Source organism: Notolepis coatsorum (assembly GCF_963971535.1).
Source record: "Notolepis coatsorum genome assembly, chromosome: 12".
Classification (NCBI taxonomy): domain Eukaryota; kingdom Metazoa; phylum Chordata; class Actinopteri; order Aulopiformes; family Paralepididae; genus Notolepis; species Notolepis coatsorum.
Genome location: NC_140176.1, coordinates 19254489 through 19272907, shown reverse-complemented (window position 1 = coordinate 19272907; position 18419 = coordinate 19254489).

Sequence of the window (18419 nt, the reverse complement as noted above, 5' to 3'; positions counted from 1 at the left end):
CCATCCATCATGTGGATACTATGTTGATACTTACTCACACTCGACTCTTATGAGCCTCTCAGGTTTGACACTCTGGTTACAGACAGTCACAGCACTAAACATGCACTCATGTGATTTACACAATGCCAATCACGTGGGGGGCGACAGTGGTTCGGTGGGTAGAGCAGTCGTCTGGTAATCCGGAGGTTCCCAGTTCGATTCCCGCTCCTCCCGGGCAGCGTGTCGAAGTGTCCTTGAGCAAGACACTTAACCCCTAATTGGCCTAATTGCGCCATCGGTGTGTGAATGTGCGAGTGAATTGGCTGAATGTGAGGAACAAATTGTAAAGTGCTTTGGATAAAAGCGCTATATAAATACAGCCATTTACCATTTACCATGCAACACAGAGCTCTGCCCAGCGACTGGTAATAAAAGGGGCGGACTGTACTGCTGCTACGACCATGAAAGGTGCCCCCTCCGCCCTAATGAACCACCGCAGATGGGGGGGAAGACAATGGGGAAACACACTAGGAACTAAAATATACTACCTAAGATGAACGTAGGTACACAACTAAAAATACACATGGGGCGACAGCCTAGGGTGTGGGAAAAGGAAAAATCTAAAAAAATACTGTAAATGAAAAAAGGGCTGTGTGCCGCTGCCCTGGGGTATAAAGCCCAAACAACACAGGATTGTTGGTCCAACAAAATAGGCAGAGCGGAAGGCAGACAGTTTTTGTGTTTTAGTTTTTTTTTTTTTTACATTTAGGGCTTCTACTGGAACATGGTCCCATTTACATTGCATTTGTCTTTTTGGCTAACTAGCTGCAGCGTGTAAAAATAATGCTATTCTTTTATTTCCTGTGGGGGAAATGTACATTCATGTACAGTATACTTACTGCAATCTGGCTATGATATGGATTTGTATCTCGTCTTGAAAATGGCATGTACTATTACATATCTGCCAACCACCCGTGATACAACCATCAATCATCATGTCTCAACTAAGACCGAGGACAGGGAGAATTAGAAACGCTTTGACGTTCATTCCATAGACTCACACCCCTCGAAAGACCTGCACCAGCAGCGCACACAGTGCAAAACTTTAGCTGAGGCAGGTTTTAGGTCAGATATTATATTTTTGTGCTGTGTGTGTGTGTGTGTGTGTGTGTGTGTGTGTGTGTGTGTGTGTGTGTGTGTGTGTGTGTGTGTGTGTGTGTGTGTGTGTGTGTGTGTGTGTGTGTGTGTGTGTGTGTGTGTGTGTGTGTGTGTGTGTGTGTGTGTGTGTGTGTGTGTGTGTGTGTGCGTGCGTGCGTGCGTGCGTGCGTGCGTGCGTGCGGGCGTGCGTGCGTGCGTGCTTGCTTGCGCGAGTGTGTCTGTGTGTGTGTGTGTGTTGTGTTCGTGAGACGGTGTCAGTCTATGTGTGCTTATGTGCATCCATGCGTGTTAATCCATTTAACATTCCTGGCATGGTCCTGGGCTAAGGTAAACTTACACTCATTATTTTACTGTAAGACACGTCCACATCCACACACACACATACACTTGCATGTTGCCCCAGCTTGAGGTGAGGGTAGCAGTCTCAGTCAAGGTAAACACAGTCTCATTACTGTACTTTCCAATCAGTGCACAGTTGACCGGAGATGAATAGGCCGGGGAACGACCGCTGAGCCAAGAGCTGAGTGACTTCAGGGCTCAGCTGACCTCCTCCTTCCTGTTACAGCCTCAGCCAGGGCCTTTCTCTCCCCTGTCTGTCAGCAGGTCCCCACAGCCTTATATGGGCCTCTCCCTGTTCCCGCCTCACCATCAGTCTGCCTACCTGGGCCAGGCTACACACCTGTGAACTATCATCTCATCACGGAGCCAGGATAAGAGGCCTGCACCCCTGCCACTCCTGGTCCGAGTGTTGTTTTCACCTCCCGTGGTAGTAGGACTCTTCTCTGGACCTCTAGAACCTTATACAATTATTGTGATATTCCTAGTGTAACCTGTGTACTCCGTATATCCTGTGTCGTATTGATCGATGACCTCACCCCTCCGGCCTGCACCCTCTCCTACAGACCTCACCAGCCTGTACCTCCCTGGGCATGGACACACGTCTCCTCTCACTCCCAGCTCTTCATTACCTGCCCGGGCCCGGACGCATTTATGCTTTTACCAACGTGTTTGTGTTTCCGGGTTCCCGTTTTGCGCTCTGATTGGCCACTGACCTACACGCGTACGCCCCCCTCGCTACCGCCTTTGGGGCGTGAGATATGAAGACAGATTTAACTGGGTATAGGAAGGAAGTACCATACGAGCCGCAAATTGAACATGCGGTGAGTCTGCGACAACAACCCAATAATAAACACTTGACCAGCTATTACCAGACAATTACAACAGCAGTGGTGCCTGCTTCAAATGTCACGTATTATAGGCTATAAGCCCGTGTAGATCTATTCGGAATAATAAACATATACGCCCCTCTAGCAAAACATGACACAATGTGATCCTATCTCCGATAGAGCGGCTGGTCGCAGAGACGTGAGTTGAACGAACACATCGGGAGGAGAATATGTATATGTATGTGTATATGTTTATTATTCGGAATAGATCTACACAGGCTTATAGCCTATAATACGTGACATTTGAAGCAGGCACCACTGCTGTTGTAATTGTCTGGTAATAGCTGTTTCGAGTGTTTATTATTGGGTTGTTGTCGCAGATTCACTGCATGTTTAATTTGCGCCTTGTATGGTACTTCCTTCCTATACCCAGTTAAATCTGTCTTCATATCTCACGCCCCAAAGGCGATAGCGAGGGTGGCGTACGCGTGTAGGTCAGTGGCCAATCAGAGCGCAAAACGGGAACCCGGAAACACAAACGCGTTGGTAAAAGCATACACGCGGCCCGGACTGGCCATCGGGAGCACCAGGAGTTTTCCCGGTGGCCTGGCCTGTGCAGATAAAAAAAATAAAGTTATTATTATTATTATTATTATTATTATTATTATTATTATTATTATTATTATTATTATTATTATTATTATTATTATTATTATTATTATTATTATTATTATTATTATTATTATTATTATTATTATTATTATTATTATTATTATTATTATTATTATTATTATTATTATTATTATTATTATTATTATTATTATTATTATTATTATTATTATTATTATTATTATTATTATTATTATTATTATTATTATTATTATTATTATTATTATTATTATTATTATTATTATTATTATTATTATTATATAAAAAAGAAATTGCAGTCAGGCCACTGAATTTAGAAGCAGGCCAGGCCAGTGTTTCTAGTTGCGGCGGCGCGATAGTTAGATAACCTAGGTGGGGAACAACCAGGAGATCACTGTGACAGAGAGTAACGCATTCTAAACAGTCATGAATATTTTATTCAAGTTCAGCCCCATTTTTATTTTTAGATTTTTATTTTTTTTTAATGTCAGATTAAAAATGAAATAATCCCACTTTTCTGAAAAGAGTTGTTGTTGTTATCTGACATTACAAAAAACTAAAGAAATCCATCAAAATCAGTGTTGTTGCTAATCATTTACTAGCCTGTAATAATCCCCCACAGAAAAATCTACTTTGCATTTGATATATTGAAAATATTTAACTTTGTGAAATCATTTGTGATGCCGTCACAAACACTGGCATTTAAAGGGTAAAAATTATAAAATTCCTGCACCAGAATGCAGGAAATTAAGTATTTGTAACTAAACATTTCCTGGTGGGGGACCCCCAGACCCCCCGCTTAAAAAGTGGCCTGACTGGGGCTATATTTCGCACTATATTTCCCGGCCTGAATTATTTCCCCAGTCCGGCCCTGCCTGCCCCCATGTCCTTCCCTGGGTTATCATTAAATAACCTAAACCGCATTGTTCTCCTGTGCCTTGTGTTCTAATCTTGGGTTCTCCCGACACCCCAGATAACACTTCCAAACCTATACAGACGTTACACGAGCATCTGAATGACTTCAAGGCTAAGCTGATGTCTGAAAAAAAGTGTGGTTTAAATCACTGTAGAACGCTGTTAGGATTTTACTCATACAGTATGTGTCCTTTGTGGGGCGAAAGTAGACAATGAAAATCTGCTATTTGTGTACTTGGAAAAAGCCAACCACTGTGAGGACCTTACAAAGAGTCTGAATCCAGTTGTAACCCACAGGCCAAAAAGATGATCAGTTAAAAGAAAATCAATTAAGATCCATCCAAACCCATTCGCTGTGCACTCACAGAATTAGCTGTGAAAATTCATGACCACTAGAGAAAGAAACCTATTGATAATGGTCACCCCATGAACTTTCCTATTGTGCCCAAAACTGAGGAATGATGGCAGGATTGTCATACAACTTGCTGTGAACATTCATGATGCCTAGAGGAAAAAAAGCTATTGATTTTGCTGACCCCATAACCTTTCCTCTAGCACCACCATCAGGCCAAATTTGAGCCTCCTGACCTGTTAATCCTACAGTCTATACAACAACTATACCCAGAGACGTGGCTCCTCGTGGACAGTACATTTACCATAAGGACCTATGCAGTCATATTGAAATTGACATTTAAACGTACTCCTCCTGGGCTTTCAGAGAAGAAAAGTCATGTGTGGCTGTCATGCACCTCCAGGCCTCCAGGGTTCCCGTCCAACCAATGCTTGGTTATCCCACTCTATCCCTACCCAGCTACTTTCCGTCTCTTCCTCTCTCTGAGTACAGGATGGGGTGCAGTTGAACTTGTGTGACACCGGAGGAGCAGCTGATTGACATCTACTGATTACCATTCCTATTTAGACCTGGCTCAGATGCAGGCCCGGACTGGCCATCGGGAGCACCGGGAGTTTTCCCGGTGGCCTGGCCTGCACAGATAAAAAAAATAAAAACGTTTTTTTATTATAATTTTTTTATTTATTTTTTGCCAGGCCATTGTTTCTAGTTGTGGCGGCGGCGCGGCGCGATTAGGTGGGTGGGGAACAACCAGGATTTCACTGTCTGCGACAGAGTTGGAGAACTATCTGACTCTCTCCCTCACGCGGATCAGACACACACAATGGAGCCGTGCTGCCGCATGTGATTGGTGGAGGCGGGACCAGGCGATACAACTGATTGACAGCGGAGGCGGCGAATGGAATGGCAGACGGCACTCAGATGCAGAATAACAGCCAGGCAGTGAGCCAGGTAGTGAGGGACTCGGGAGAGATACAGTAGAGCGAAAGTCAATTAACGTTGATGTCAAGATGGACAGTGGAAGAAAGAGAAAGGGTGGAGGAGAGAGGGATAAAACAAAGAAAAAGAAAGGCCCTTACAGGAGAGAGTGGTTAACTGTATTATAATAGTAAATAGAAAAATATGTTGTGCTCTTGCTTTTTTCTTTTTGAAGGTGGAGAGAGTAGCATTACTAGTGCCACAACAGTTTTATTTGAGGTCCATAACAGTACATTGTACTAAGCAATTGTTGGCTCATTAGTTTGTGATTCACATGCACTAAAATTCACCAGAATGCAGGAAATTAAGTCTTTGTAACAAAACAATTCCTGGTGGGGGACCCCCAGACCCCCCGCTTAAAAAGTGGCCTGATTGGGGCTATATTTTGCGCTATATCTCCCGGTATGAATTATTTCCTCAGTCCGGCCCTGCTCAGATGTCACGAGGCTTCCAGATCGTAGTTCCTAATTACCAGTCAGTCCGTATACTCTTGCTTTGTCTCATGTCAGTCTGTGTTCTGTTGCTTTACCTAATGTTTCTTGTCCTCCTTTGCTCGCAGTTCATTACCTGGCTTCACACCCTGTTCCCGAGTGTTGGATCCCTGTGTATGACCTCTGCTTACCTGACCACTCTCTCCGTGTGTATCCCCTGGACCGTTTGAGAACCCGCTCCTGGCTACGACCCCCCCCCCCCCCAACTCGCTCACTCCCTGGACCGGTTGAGAACCCGCTCCTGGCTACGTGACCAGGTTTGAAATGTGATAGCCTACTAATGTGATATCCTACTATAATGTTATATCCTACTAATGTGATATCCTACGAATGGTATCATTATGTATTATTTAGATAGTTGATAAGCCAAAGGAGAGGGAGAGATAAGAAGAGGGAGAGAGAGGAGAAGAGAGGATATATTGAGTCACACGGTTAGCCTCGGTACATCAGATAAACTTTACTACTGTTAGTTTGAATGAACACTGAGTGAGGAATATGGCAGATTTGGTCTCTTATAGTGAGTGATATATGAAATATAGACTGATCTGTAACAAAAGATAACTGTATAGTCCCCAGGGGAAACAGCCACACAGCAGTGGTTTGGAAGAGAGGAAGAATATATAAAGGTAAATAAATAAATCTATAGAACCATTTGTATCACAACGGCAAAATGTACAAGCAAGCAGAAGTAGACAAAGTTTCTGTATGGGCTATTTATCCACTGTATAATTCCTTAATGCCTTAGTTTACATGTATTGGAAAAACCCAGACCCAATACTCAGCATCACAAACCAGTCCTAATCTGCATCAGAGCAGATGGCATTTTTATTTCCCATGAAAGAGGAATGATTTCCTTCCACAAATCCACAAATCAACGAGCACACACACACACAGCATGTCTGTGTTTGGTCGATAAGGGACAATGTAAATATACAGCTGAATTGTGTTTATTTTATTTGTATCTCTCTTCCTCATAAATGTACAGAAAACATTTGCTATGTTAGAGAGTGTTGCAGCAGGGGCATATCTCATCTCACCCTTCACTTAAATCTACATAACTGTGTGTAGATGTCTGAGGCCAGTCAGCCGAAGCCTCTTGTGATCACTTGGGTGTTGAATTTCCCTTCTTCTCACATGAGGTCACATTGGTATCGCTTAGAGTCAGGAGTGCCACTGACACCCCTGTTAAGCACTACTAGTCTCTCTCTCTCTCTCTCTCTCTCTCTCTCTCTCTCTCTCTCTCTCTCTCTCTCTCTCTCTCTCTCTCTCTCTCTCTCTCTCTCTCTCTCTCTCTCTCTTCTCTCTCGCTCTCTCTCTCTCTCTCTCTCTCTCTCTCTCTCTCTCTCTCTCTCTCTCTCTCTCTCTCTCTCTCTCTCTCAATACTTTGAGTGTGGTGGATACTAGTCCACTGTCATTTAAAGGAACACGCAAACATTTGGGGAAATTAGCTTACCGTCTTCTCCAGAGAGAGAGACAAGAAGATAGATACCAGTTTCCGCTCTGTGCGTTCAGTAGAAATATATATCTGTACGTTAGCCTATAGCTTAGCACAATGAATGGAAGCAGACATGACCGGTTAGCCTTCGGGAGATGTTGTAGTTTTGACTGGGTTCCTTTATAGCAATAACTTGACAACACACACAAGCTCAGTTGGTAGCCACAGGTTTACTGCACGTCAGGTCAGGAATGAACAACAGACATCATCAGTCGATCCCAACACTCTTCAACACAGTACTCTTAATCGAACCCGAGTACCATATATCACAGGAGAGGTGTTAGTTGGACAATGCCTAGCCTAGGCTGAAGTCCTTCTTGCCTTGATAAAAAAAATATAATGCCTCAAATTATTTTCACACACATTTTCAGATACACTGGAAGCCTATTAGTAATGGTGAATCAATAATAAAATAACTTGCAATTTTTATCTGCGACCATCAACTCGCTCTGTTGGTTGGTCCAGAAAAGTGTCCCCACCCTGTAGCATGTTATTATGAACTAGAGCAGCCTAGGGGTATGTGGTTTGCCAATCCAAGCTAACATTGAAGAGTAGTATTGAAGGAAAGACAAGGAAAAGAGTACATGCACAGTAGGGTTAGCTTACCCACTCATGTGCACAAGACCACAGGTCTCAGCAGCTCTGTCTGGGCCCTCCTGTGCTTCACGACCGGGCAGTGGTCAATCCTGTAATAGCTTTCTTATTATGTTGGTTGGTCAGGTGACAAAACAAATATTAGTTCTCTAACAAACAAGAGTCCCATGAGCTGTTCACAGTGAGTAGATCCATATCTCGAGGGAACAGAGACGTCTTGGGAGGCAGGTGCTCAATCAAAAAGAAAGGGACCACCACAGTTGCATAAAGAAATCAATAACTTATAGTCTAAGCAATAGAGAAGTCGGCACCCAAGCAACAGGAGCACTTACAGGGTTTCCTTGAATAATTTCATCAATAAATTGCCAAGCAATAGAATTTTTTAATATTTTTTTTTATTTAAGATGAATAGGTCACCCAACAGCAGACACACTTACAAGCCTGAACACTCACGTGTTATGGATGTGTCTAGACTCTAGAGGACCCAAGAGCAGAACACAGGCACAGGAGAATGAGGCGGTTTAGAAGGTTTAATGAAACCAGGGAAGGACAAGGGCCTGGGGGCTGTTTTTTTATTTTTTTTTTTTTTAAATCTTTTTCCCCCTCCTTTTACCTCCGATTTTCTCCCATCCCAATGTTAGTCGTTATGCCAATTCCCAATCCCCTTCCTGGTCGCTGCGCATTTACCCCCCACAGTCGGTCTGGGAGAGTGGAGGCTATCACGTGCTTCCTCCGACACACGTCCAGCCAATCAACCGCTTCTTTTCACCTGGCAGCGCGGACTCTCACTGAGAGGGCGTAGCGTGTGGAAGGATCACACTATCCCACTTAGATCCTATCCGCGCTTAGCAGGCGCCCCGACCGAACTGTAGGAGTCGCTGTTTACAACGACCCGGACCCACCCCGCCAGCTTCTCACCCTCTAATACAGCCAATTGTATTAGTGTGAACGGCCAGCCAAGCTGGTGACAACCCCGGAGCTGTGAGCTGGATTCTAACAGGCGAATCCAGCCGCTCCGGGGTTGGTGACCCCGGGGTCTCCGTTACGCCACCTGACCGCCCCCAGGGGGCTGGTTTTGATTGATTGATTGAAAACTTTATTAACAGATTGCAGAATGGGTACAATACAGTACAGCTCAATACACACAATTGTTAAGGGGATGCAGAGCAGAGAAAGACTTTTGTCTTGTTTACATCAGGGTCCCCCATTTTCAATTCATCAGATTAGATCAGATGGTGTCGTGATGAAGAGCAGGGAGTGGGGGAGAGACAGACAGGCAACGGGGGTAGGTGAGTTCCAGGCTGGTGAGGTCCGTGGGTGAGTGCAGGCCGGAGGGGTGAGGTCCTGCACATCAGAGAACAGGGGTTAGGATGACGCAGGCTACAGAGCTCACAAATCACACTATAAATATATATATATAGTATAGAGGTCCAGAGAAGAGCCCTGATACCACGAGAGGTGAAAACAACACTCGGACCAGGAGTGGCAGGGGTGCAGGCAAGGCCAGATTAAGACTTCAGAGGCCCCTGGGCCAGATTCTTGTGGAGGCCCCCCCACACACGCATATACGTGCACGCACACACAGTGGCGTTTTTATGTCACTTTAAAAAATATATAGAATATTTAGAAGTGGTGGGCTCTGAGGGCCAAGCTAAAAGGACTTTGATCACCCCTGCCCACTTTGACAACCTAGGATGGCTTAGAGTAGACGACAGAGTACAGCAACTTGCAATGGGCCTGGTCTACAAGATACACTACACGACCAAGGTATCCATGTAGCTCAGGGCAGCTCTGGCTGCAATTGTAGCTTACCACCACCGGTATGACTGTGTATGAACGAATAATGGACTCTGTGAAGCGCTCTGGGTCTCATGAAGAGCGCTATATAAATCCAAGTCATTATTATTATTATTATTATTATTATGTACATGTCAAAATACTTCCCAAAGGTCAGTGAATACCACAATCACAACACCAGAGGGAGCTCTACAAAACCCAGATTCGGCTCAAACAAGGCTAAACACGTTTCACAATTATGCCACATCAATGTGGAACGCCCTACCCAAAGCTGTAAAGGAATGTGAATCACTACACACTTTCAAAACCACTCTCAAAGAACACCTACGGGAGACTGCAATTCGAAACTGGCCCCTGTAAATGTCCTAACCCAACCCCCTCCAATGTACAGTAAATATGGTTGTCAATATTCCAATGTACAGTTTTGCTTGTACAGTTGTACAGTGTCCCCCACCCACCCCTCCTACCCAACCCCCCCACCCCACTCACCCAACCACCTCCAATGTACAGCCCCCCCCCCCCCCCCACCCAATCTGTCCCCTTGTTCTTTCTCTCCGTCTGTCCCCTTGTTCTTTCTCTCCGTCTGTCCCCTTGTTCTTTCTCTCCGTCTGTCCCCTTGTTCTTTCTCTCCGTCTGTCCCCTTGTTCTTTCTCTCCGTCTGTCCCCTTGTTCTTTCTCTTCGTCTGTCCCCTTGTTCTTTCTCTCAGTCTGTCCCCTTGTTCTTTCTCTCCGTCTGTCCCCTTGTTCTTTCTCTCCGTCTGTCCCCTTGTTCTTTCTCTCCGTCTGTCCCCTTGTTCTTTCTCTCCGTCTGTCCCCTTGTTCTTTCTCTCCGTCTGTCCCCTTGTTCTTTCTCTCCATCTGTCCCCTTGTTCTTTCTCTCCGTCTGTCCCCTTGTTCTTTCTCTTCGTCTGTCCCCTTGTTTTTTCTCTCAGTCTGTCCCCTTGTTCTTTCTCTCCGTCTGTCCCCTTGTTCTTTCTCTCCGTCTGTCCCCTTGTTCTTTCTCTCAGTCTGTCCCCTTGTTCTTTCTCTCCATCTGTCCCCTTGTTCTTTCTCTGTCCCTGCCAGGAGGAGCTAGAATCAAACCTTCAACCTTCCCATTACCAGATGCCCGCTCTACCTCATAAGCCCCTGTCACCACACAAACACACACTCAATTACACATACACACACACTAAGGTACACATACATATGCACACACACTAAGGTACATCCCTATGAATTGTATATTTAGTTCCACTTATAAAACAGGCAAGAGGATATACACTGTGTAAAAGCAGACGGATATTAAAAGACCTGTCATATAATGTGGTCAGGTGACGACCAGGTTGAGGCATGCGACATGAAGGCGAACAACACAATGGAATACAGAGCCTGCTTCAGGGTTACAGAAAGCAATATCCCCTCCACGCTGTGTTGCACACGCTGTGCTGAACACGCTGTGCTGAACAACACTGTGTTGAACAACACCTGCTGTGTGTCCGGCCGTCCACCCAGAGAGCCGTCTGAGAGCCTCTCACAACTAAACCCAGGCACGGCTGACATTGTCATTCAATAGCAAACACACTATTCTTTCACGCCTGGCTTTGTAAAGGCCCATGTGGGCACAGGAACCATTCAGAGTGGCAGACAGGATTCCAGTTATCTGTCCGTGACCACGGTGCCTGAAATGAGAAGTGTCACAGGTTGACAGAACAGTTATACTTGCAGAATCCAAAAAAAGAATGTTGGATATATACTGTTGGATACGTTGGATATATGCCTTGTTGTTGGACTACTGTGTAATTGAGACACAACTATGAACCGCTTGAACTATGTGTTGCATGATGTCTCTCCCACAGCCGTGCCCAGAACATTTGGACATTATTGACTAATTGATATGTGATTTGGCGCAGCTGTGGACAAACAATTGTGTCAGGAGAGGACCTGCATGGGGATTGGCTGACAATGTGTTGGTTGGGTTCTATACCCCAATGCAGCAGCATACAGCCACATGGTTTTTCTTTTTTAATTCTTTTACTTTTATCATTTTTACTTTTCCCCACTCCCTAGGCTGTCTCCCCACATCCGTCCCTTTCCTATATTCCCTGTCCCATAATTGTTTTTAGCTTAGGTAAGTTCAGGTAGTATATTTTAGTTCCTAGTCAGACAACAGTGGCTCAGGACTGCGACTCGCTGCCGGCACAGAGAAATTATGACGTGGGTAACAAGGAGCTCTTAGGGGTAAAATTTGCCTTAGAAGAGTGGCGTCACTGGCTGGAGGGGTCAGAGCATCCATTTGGTTGGTTTGGAAAGACCACACAAATCTGGCTTACATCCAGGAGGCCAAAAGCCTGAACCCTCACCAAGCTCGGTGGGCGCTCTTTTTTTAACAGGTTCGACTTCAGTCTTGTCTTACCGTCCAGGTTCTAAGAATCTGAAGCCTGGCGCGTTATCCCGTCGCTTCGACCGCTCTGACCGGGACAGCCCTCCCGAGCCCATTGTTTCACGCGCTCGCATCCTCGCGCCGCTCACTTGGGGAATCGAGACCAGGGTTCAGGAGGCTCAACAGCAGGAGTCAGCCTGGCTGTCTGTTTGTTCCCACTAACATGAGCTCGCAGGTCCTCCAGTGGGGTCACTCCTCGCGTCTTACTAACCATCCTGGGGTCCACCGCACCCTAGACTTTCTTAAGAGGAGTTTCTGGTGCTTTGGATAAACGCTCTATATACAATGCACCCCATTTACCATCCATTTAGTGTGTTTCCCTTTGTCTGTTCCCTCTGATCCATTAGGGTCACGGGGACACCTCTTAACGCTGGGCAGAGCTTTGTCTTGCATGCCATTGTCTAAGCACAGGCATTTGAGTGCATGTTCATCTCTGTGACTGTCTGTAACCCTGTGAGTGTCAAACCTGAGTGGTTCATCATAGCTATAAGAGGGTGAGTAAAGCCACTGTGAAAAGGCTCCGTGGCAGGAAAGGACTGCACTGAATCTAGGCCAGTGTTCTGCTCAGGGGTGGGGCTAGGGGGTGGCTACTTGGGCTCAAGCCCCGAATGTTTTCTGAAAAGCCCCGAATCTATTTTAAACAAAATTAAAAAAAATAAAAGAAAAATAAAAAAATATATATTTTTTTTTAATTTTTTTTGACAGTTCATCATTGTTACATGAAAATATGTTTGCACCAGATTTAGCAGAAGCTAATTTACATCTGTGGTCTATCCAGCTGCTAACTGTATTTGAGTGAGTTAAGTCTTGGTGTCATGGTAGACTCAGACCTAAGCTTTAAATCACAATCAACAAGTTGACAAAAACTTAATTCTTCCACCTTAGAAACATAGCATTTATAAATCAAAAGGACGCTGAAAACCAGATCCATGCCTTTATTTCAAGCCAACTCGACTACTGTAATGCACTCCTTACCGGCCTCCCGAAAAAATACGATGATAACTATTTTATTGCAATGCACTATTGCATTATTTTATTCTATTTTACTAACTATTTTATTGCACTGCACTATTTTACTTTGTATCAGTGAATCATAGACGCCTGGCCATAAGAGCATTCGGAGCATCTCTGCTCTCCCACTATTGAACTTGGGGGAGCAAAGGTATGCTCTTGCTCCACCACTTTTTGATCATATGAAAAATATGATATATCCCCCTCCAATATATAAATCTAACCATAACTACGTTATGGTTAACTGAGTTTTATAGTGAAAAGAGGAGCTTTATTGGTCAAGATTGAAGGCTCTATATTGCAGGAAATTGCACGTACAGGTTAATTAAATTAAAAAAAAATCGGCCACACCTTGCCTGCAAAAAAAATATATAAAAAAAAAAAAAAAAAGGCGGGGACCTATCTAGGCTAAGCCCCGGATCTCCTATAATCCTAAATCCGCCCCTGGTTCTGCTTCATTTAAAATAGAGAGACAATGTCACAAACGCAAATGGAGGAGAAAAAAAAGGAATGTCGTTTACAGTGATGGCTTTGTAAAGTGTGTTAAAGATAATAGGGTCATCTGTAATGTCGCCAAACAGACATCTCTTGGCAGAGCCTGAGGTGTGGCCAGCAGTAGCAACCCCTCCTCTCCCCTACCCCCCACTCAACTCCAACCCACAGAGCAGACCAAAAACAGAACATGTAAACAAAGTGCAACACCAAGCGGGGCTCTTTTGTCTAAAGGTCGCTGTTTGACGACATTACAGATTCTAACTTGGATGTGTGATGTGCAATGCAACCAATTAGGAGCATGTCCCTGGTGACTTAATTGTGCTACTGTACAAATAAATACAATGGGAATAGTTCCAGAACCAGGGACTTCTTAACCCAGTGGGGTAGTGGATAGCCCCTGGACACTGCCCTCTTAACCCAGTGGGGAAGTGGATAGACCCTGGACACTGCCCTCTTAACCCAGTGGGGTAGTGGATAGGCCCTGGACACTGCCTTCTTAACCCAGTGGGGTAGTGGATAGCCCCTGGACACTGCCTTCTTAACCCAGTGGGGTAGTGGATAGGCCCTGGACACTGCCTTCTTAACCCAGTGGGGTAGTGGATAGCCCCTGGACACTGCCTTCTTAACCCAGTGGGGTAGTGGATAGGCCCTGGACACTGCCTTCTTAACCCAGTGGGGTAGTGGATAGGCCCTGGACACTGCCTTCTTAACCCAGTGGGGTAGTGGATAGGCCCTGGACACTGCCTTCTTAACCCAGTGGGGTAGTGGATAGGCCATGGACACTGCCTTCTTAACCCAGTGGGGTAGTGGATAGGCCCTGGACACTGCCTTCTTAACCCAGTGGGGTAGTGGATAGGCCATGGACACTGCCTTCTTAACCCAGTGGGGTAGTGGATAGGCCCTGGACACTGCCTTCTTAACCCAGTGGGGTAGTGGATAGCCCCTGGACACTGCCTTTCAAAACTACAACCCCTAAATGCTAATGCAAGTAACTGGGTTCATATTTCTTTGGCATAAACCAAGCATCAAAACCACACACATGTGCTTACACACACACACACACACACACACACACACACACACACACACACACACACACACACACACACACACACACACACACACACACACACACACACACACACACACACACACACACACACACACACACACACACACACACACACACACACACACACACACACACACACACACACACACAGTTTGTTAATCTTCCCTCCCCACAGCTTTGGGAAGTAGGCTCGGTGTGTGTGTGAGTGAATGTGTGAGAGAGAGAGAGAGAGAGATCTATATATATATAATTGATAGTCTCCTTTGGTTCATTACAATTTAGCCTACTAACTAACCGATACAATATTTCTGACATGGGAATACATTCCCTGAGATCCATAGATGTCCCTAGATACCAATAACATGCAAATGGCCTTGTAGAAGTGGAGCAATCTTCCATTTACTTAGGTATGTTTTTATAGGCGGATTTTCAGAAAATATGGCTAGGATTTAACAGGTTAAGGGGTTAAAGCACCCACGTGATTCTGATATTGAGTGTGATCATGGTTTCCTTTATCACTCAGTATACTACAGTATCAAATTAAGCACACAATTACATCCCTATGAATTGTATATTTAGTTCCACATATAAAACAGGCAAGAGGACATACACTGTGTAAAAGCAGATGGATATTAAAAGACCTGTCATATAATGTGGTCAGGTGACGACCAGGTGGAGGCATGCGACATAAAGGCAAACAACACAATGGAATACAGAGCCTGCTTCAAGGTTACAGAAAGCAATATCCCCTCCACGCTGTGTTGCACACGCTGTGCTGAACACGCTGTGCTGAACAACACTGTGTTGAACAACACCTGCTGTGTGTCCGGCCGTCCACCCAGAGAGCCGTCTGAGAGCCTCTCACAACTAAACCCAGGCACGGCTGACATTGTCATTCAATAGCAAACACACTATTCTTTCACGCCTGGCTTTGTAAAGGCCCATGTGGGCATACTGTAGGAACCATTCAGAATGGCAGACAAGATTCCAGTTATCTGTCCTTGACCAGCTCAGCTCTCGGATAGCCAAATGGGTTTTCGCAAAGGAAAAGGAACAAGAGATGCAATCTGCCAACTCAGAATCATTGGTGAAAAATCGATAGACCAACAGAAGAAGCTGTATATTTGCTTCATCGATTGCACGAAGGCCTTCGACAGAGTTGAACATACAGTACAACATTGATGAGAACAATGGAAGAATTCAAAATACCAGTTTCTGACGAAGAATAATTGCCAACTTATACTGGAGGCAGAAGGCTAATGTTAGAATAGGAAAGGAGACTTCCCGGTGGAGAAGGGTGTAAGACAAGGATGCATCTTGTCCCCTGTACTCTTTCATATGTACAGTGAATCACTGATGAAAAAAGGTCTGAGAGGAGGGAAAGGAGTAAAACTTGGCGAAGAGAACATCACCAATATAAGATACGCGGATGACACTGCTATAGTCTGTAACTGTCAAGAAGATCTACAGGACATGATGAATAAGCTGAATGTCGAATGCAAAAACTATGGAATGTCGCTGAACACAAAGAAAACTAAAGTAATGATCATTGAAAAAACACCAGGAACTGTTTGTAAAATACAGGTGGATGGAGAAAAACTTGAACAAGTGAAGGAGTACATGTACCTTGGAAGCTGGATCAGTGAAGGTGGAAGAGCTAACATGGACATTATGAGAAGAACCGGAATTGCAAAGGGCGCATTCTGGAACCATAAGGAAATATTGAGAAGAAACATAAGTTGGAAAACAAAGACCACTGGATTTTGGAAACGTATGTTATGTCAGTCTTTTCATACAGAGCAGAAGCATGGACGCTGAATGAAGAGGCAAAGAGGATGATAGACTCTTTTGAAATGTGGACGCTGAGGAAGATGCTGAAGATAACATGGAAGGATAAGATCAAGAATGAGGAGGTACTGAGAAGAGTGGATATGCAAGGAGGACAGCTGCTGGAGAGGTTGAAAAAGAGAAAGATGGAGTTGTGCGGGCATGTTCTGAGAGGATCCAGCGGGGAGATGTTCAAGAAGGTGGTGATGGGGAAGGTGGATGGAAGAGAGGAAGTGGAAGACCAAGAAGAGGCTGGGTAGACGACGTCTGTGATTGGAGCGGAGTGAGAGGCGGAGTCACAGAGTTGGAGAGAAGAAGTGGGGACAGAATGGGTTGGAGAGTGATAGGCAACCTTCGGAACGAAGAAGCCACCTAATGATGATGACCACGGTGCCTGAAATGAGAAGTGTCACAGGTTGACAGAACAGTTATACTCGCAGAATCCAAAAAAAGAATGTTGGATATATACTGTTGGATACGTTGGATATATGCCTTGGATTACTGTGTAATTGAGACACTCACTATGAACCGCTTGAACTATGTGTTGCATGATGTCTCTCCCACAGCTGTGCCCAGAACATTTGGACATTATTGACTAATTGATATGTGATTTGGCGCAGCTGTGGACAAACAATTGTGTCAGGAGAGGACCTGGGGATTGGCTGACAATGTGTTGGTTGGGTTCTATACCCCAGGACAGCAGCATACAGCCACATTTTTTTTTTTTTTTTATTCTTTTACTTTTATCTTTACTTTTCCCCACTCCCTAGACTGTCTCCCCACATCCGTCCCTTTCCTATATTCCATGCCACATAATTGTTTTTAGCTTAGGTAAGTTCAGGTAGTATATTTTAGTTCCTAGTCAGACAACAGTGGCTCAGGACTGCGACTCCTGCCGGCACAGAGAAATTATGACGTGGGTAACAAGGAGCTCTTAGGGGTAAAATTTGCCTTAGAAGAGTGGCGTCACTGGCTGGAGGGGTCAGAGCATCCATTTGGTTGGTTTGGAAAGACCACAATAATCTGGCTTACATCCAGGAGGCCAAACGCCTGAACCGTCACCAAGCTCGGTGGGCGCTCTTTTTTTAACGGGTTCGACTTCAGTCTTGTCTTACCGTCCAGGTTCTAAGAATCTGAAGCCTGCCGCGTTCTCCCGTCGTTTCGACCGCTCTGACCGGGACAGCCCTCCCGAGCCCATTGTTTCACGCGCTCGCATCCTTGGGGCATCGAGACCTGGGTTCAGGAGGTTCAACAGCAGGAGTCTGACCCAGTGTTCCCACTAACATGAGCTTGCAGGTCCTCCAGTGGGGTCACTCCTCACGTCTTACTAACCATCCTGGGGTCCACCGCACCCTAGACTTTCTTAAGAGGAGGTTCTGGTGCTTTGGATAAAAGCTCTATATACAATGCAGCCCATTTACCATCCATTTAGTGTGTTTTTCCCTTTGTCTGTTCCCTCTGATCCATTAGGGTCACAGGGACACCTCTTAACGCTGGGCAGAGCTTTGTCTTGCATGCCATTGTCTAAGCACAGGCATTTGAGTGCATGTTCATCTCTGTGACTGTCTGTAACCCTGTGAGTGTCAAACCTGAGTGGCTCATCATAGCTAAGAGGGTGAGTAAAGCCACTGAGTGTGAAAAGGCTCCGTGGCAGAAAAGGACTGCACTGAATCTAGGCCAGTGTTCTGCTTCATTTAAAATAGAGAGACAATGTCACAAACGCAAATGGAGGAAAAAAAAAAGGAATCAAACACATGTCGTTTACAGTGATGGCTTTGTAAAGTATGTTAAAGATAATAGGGTCATCTGTAATGTCGCCAAACAGACATCTCTTGGCAGAGCCTGAGGTGTGGCCAGCAGTAGCAACCCCTCCTCTCCCCTACCCCCCACTCAACTCCAACCCACAGAGCAGACCAAAAACGGAACATGTAAACAAAGTGCAACACCAAGCGGGGCTCTTTTGTCTAGAGGTTGCTGTTTGACGACATTACAGATTCTAACATGGATGTGTGATGTGCA